Source organism: Pan troglodytes, chromosome 3 (assembly GCF_028858775.2).
Source record: "Pan troglodytes isolate AG18354 chromosome 3, NHGRI_mPanTro3-v2.0_pri, whole genome shotgun sequence".
Classification (NCBI taxonomy): domain Eukaryota; kingdom Metazoa; phylum Chordata; class Mammalia; order Primates; family Hominidae; genus Pan; species Pan troglodytes.
The window spans coordinates 63,864,352-63,867,848 of NC_072401.2; the positions used below are offsets into that span (position 1 = coordinate 63,864,352).

Sequence of the window (3,497 nt, forward strand, 5' to 3'; positions counted from 1 at the left end):
AATGTAATCATTTATTATGACCTACATGCTAGCATGGTCCAAATTACCCTTAAACTCCCATTTTAAAGTCCATAAATACCACTAAGGAAAATCCACCACAGAGTGCTCAGTCCTCCTTGCTGAAGTGCCCCTCTGAACTCTGATGCAGCATTCTTTCTATCTAATAAAGCTTTTCTTTTTTTCAAACCTGTACTGCTGTCAGTGAAATATTTTACCACCCACAAGCCAACCACTCTCTACTGCTGGGACTCTGACACCTCAGCCTACAGTGACCACCTATGATTCTGTTTTCTATTTTTCACACCCTTCTGTAATTCCATTTAGTTGAGTGTAAGCAGGACTTATGACTGCAGCTAATGAACAGAATATGTCAAAGATGAGATGTCACTCTTGTTATCACATTACACAAGACTCCGTCCTGCTATCCCACTTTCTTTTGAGACTCTCCATGCTGACTAAATGAAGTGGCAATGTTGGAGAAGCCTACATGACAGGCAACAGCAGGCAACCTCTGGGCGAGTCTAGACAGTGTGGAAAAGAAGTGGTGTAAGAGCTGAGGTTTCCTATAAAAGTTGAGGAAGGCCTCCAGCTTGTAGCTAGAAAAAGCCGGGTTGAACAGTCCTACAATGCAAAAATATTAATTCTGCTAGCAACTCAGATGAGCTTGGTAGTAATTCTTCCCCAGCTGGGCCTTCAGATATGCATACAGCCTAGCCAGCCCCTTGATTACAGCATTGTAAGATCCTTGGCAGAGGACTCAGCTGACTGTGCTCAGACTCCTGATTTACAGAAATTGTGAGATAATAAATGTGTGTTGTTTAAGCTGCTAAATTTCTGGTAATTTGCTACACAGTAGTAGAAGACAAACACATTAATGTAAAGGATTAATGGTATTTATTAGATGTATTCTATTTGTCATCATTAGAATTAAAGTACTAATATGACAAACCTGCTATACTTAATAAACTCTAACAGAAAATGTAGCTTAACACATACACACAAACACCCACATGAAACATTTATTTAGTAGTATTTTTAGATTTATCATAAACCTCATTTTCTACCTAAAAAATCTGAAACATGTATCATTAAAAATACTGAGTTTATGAATCAAGTATGTAAAGCATGCCAGTATACACAGGATCCTAAAATCGTCAAGAGTTTGTAGCTAGTATCAAATGTTAAGCTCTGCAAATAAGTAGTAATGTAATTATGGAGTACTATGTGCTTGCCACTGACAGATACAACTTTACTTTTTCATCTGACTGTTCGTTTATTCCGTATTCAGTGGAGCTAGTTCTTCCATTGGCCATAGATTAAACACATGAATAAGACCATACATTTTTGTTCTACACCATACAATTTCTGATAAGAACAGATACTACATTTGATCTTAGCCAAAAGGCCGAGAAGCGATACACCATACAATTTCTATAGTTAGTTTATGTAGCAAAATAAAAGACTCAACAGTACATTTAAAATACCCAATCTTTCTGTAATAAGGTCAAAGCTTTTGTTGGTATTCATATTCCTTCCTCCTTCTCCAGCTTGGGTTTGCAGCACACAGGAAGCCTATACCCGGTTAAGGTGAGAGTGTTTCTATATTTTTAGTTATCAGCCTTAAAACTTCACTTCTTTTCTATCTTGTCATCACAGATACAAAATTGCAAGCTATAACAATTAGGAAAGTTATAACTTGAGACGTCCTCACAAACTCTTATTCCTTTAGATTACAGCCAAATTTTTCCCATTAGCTTTTGTGTGTGTGTGTGTTTCCTGGAGTTTAGAAGTCTCTCACCGACCTTTTTTTTTTTTTTTTTTTGGACAAAAAAAATCCATGCTCCGTTAGATGGTAAAAGTATTGCCTACCCTCCTGCTTGATACATGTTTGTAGGTAGTACCCTTTACACAGAGTATCTGCTTCAGTTTCATTGCCCTTCCAACCTTGGTACTTCATGTTTGAATCTTAGGAAAACCTCATACTTTCTTTGGCCTAAGAAACTTGAGAATTTTTTGCTATCAAACACAGCCATCTCTTCTTAACTCTGTAGGTTTTCCAGACAAAATTCAGACATGAGCTTATTAAATTTGCCCCTCCCGCTTCAATTGCAAAGGACTCCTATTAAGTCCTACAAGAAGTTGCATTCTCAGCTCCACATTCCTGGCATGGGGTGAATGATAAATAAGATAATTGCTCCATAAAGGGTTATCAGTAGAAACTACCCTTGTCAGGTAATAAATACGAATAAGTTTTCTCTCAAGCAATTACTGTAAAATCCCTTCTGAAATATGTAAGTTTTCTATAACCTTAATTTGGATGATAAAGTTTATTATTTGTATATATAATTTTTGGATAAATACTATTTACAGGTCTTTCAAGGGGACTTTAACTCATTTTATAATTTTATATCTGTGATGAATTTGCTAAAATAGATAGAACATGAGTCCACTTAAATAATTTAGCATTAGATTCTTAAATTTATTCTAAAAATTTAGATCCATAGTTTAGCATCTGATCCTTAAATTTATTCTAAAAAAATCAAATTTAAATGTACATTTTATCATCTATTATGTCAAAGCACAGAGCAAATGCAACACAGAAAGAGATTGACATAGTTGGTGGCCTCCAAGAAATTATTCCTAGATTAGTGAACCACATGTCCACTGTGATCATCCTGTTCTGCTTCTACACACAATTTTTCCTTATTCTAAATAATGCCATTTTCCATATACAATGAAGTATGTAAAAGTATTTTCTCTTTATTCTTTTTTGGATGGACATATTTCTTAGTTAAATTCTAAAACCCTGAAGAGAAGAATTATATATTTAATTATTTATATTCATCTAACATATTAACAATATCACAGTGTGTTGCTCAGAAAGGTCATATATTATTTGACATGAAATAGATATTTTCAGCAATTTAACTAATATGTATACTGGTCCAAATGCTCCCTTCTTCATACATTTGGATTCTAATTTTATAACATTGAAATATGTGGAATATCATTTTCTCAGCAGCAATTCAATACTGTAATTTTGCTTTAAGAGTGTTTTTTGTTGTTTATTCTTATCTTCTTTATACTTTCTTCAGTATAAAATTAGATAAACAATAACCAGGAATTAAAGGCAAATACATAGATTATAAATGTCTTTCTACTCTAAAATACATTTGTTAATTAATTCAGGTGAAATTTGATTAACCCCTACTGGAAATCAAGCTGTATTAATAAGTTTAATTTGTCATTTAATTTTCAAAAGGAAGGTTTTATTTGGAGGTGGCCGTTTCCTACAAGGAACAGCCTGTGAGGATGTTGAGACTTCTCAAGAAAATGATAGAAGACTAGTGAAAGTAAGTGGGTTGCTAGAGAGAAAGTACTATATCATCCTGAAGTCACATCATTAGGATAAATGCTTAATTTAAAAAAAAGTTAAAGAACATTTGGTCTGTCTCTCTCTCTCTCGCACACCCACACTCAGTGATATTTAAAGCAAC

The 3,497-nt window shown here is 34.1% G+C and overlaps 1 pseudogene; it reads right to left on the reverse strand.

Moving 5' to 3' along the window:
- Positions 1-1,311: 1,311 nt before the first annotated feature.
- On the reverse strand, positions 1,312-1,417 carry LOC112209158 (U2 spliceosomal RNA; annotated as a pseudogene).
- Between the last annotated feature and the right edge of the window lie 2,080 nt (positions 1,418-3,497).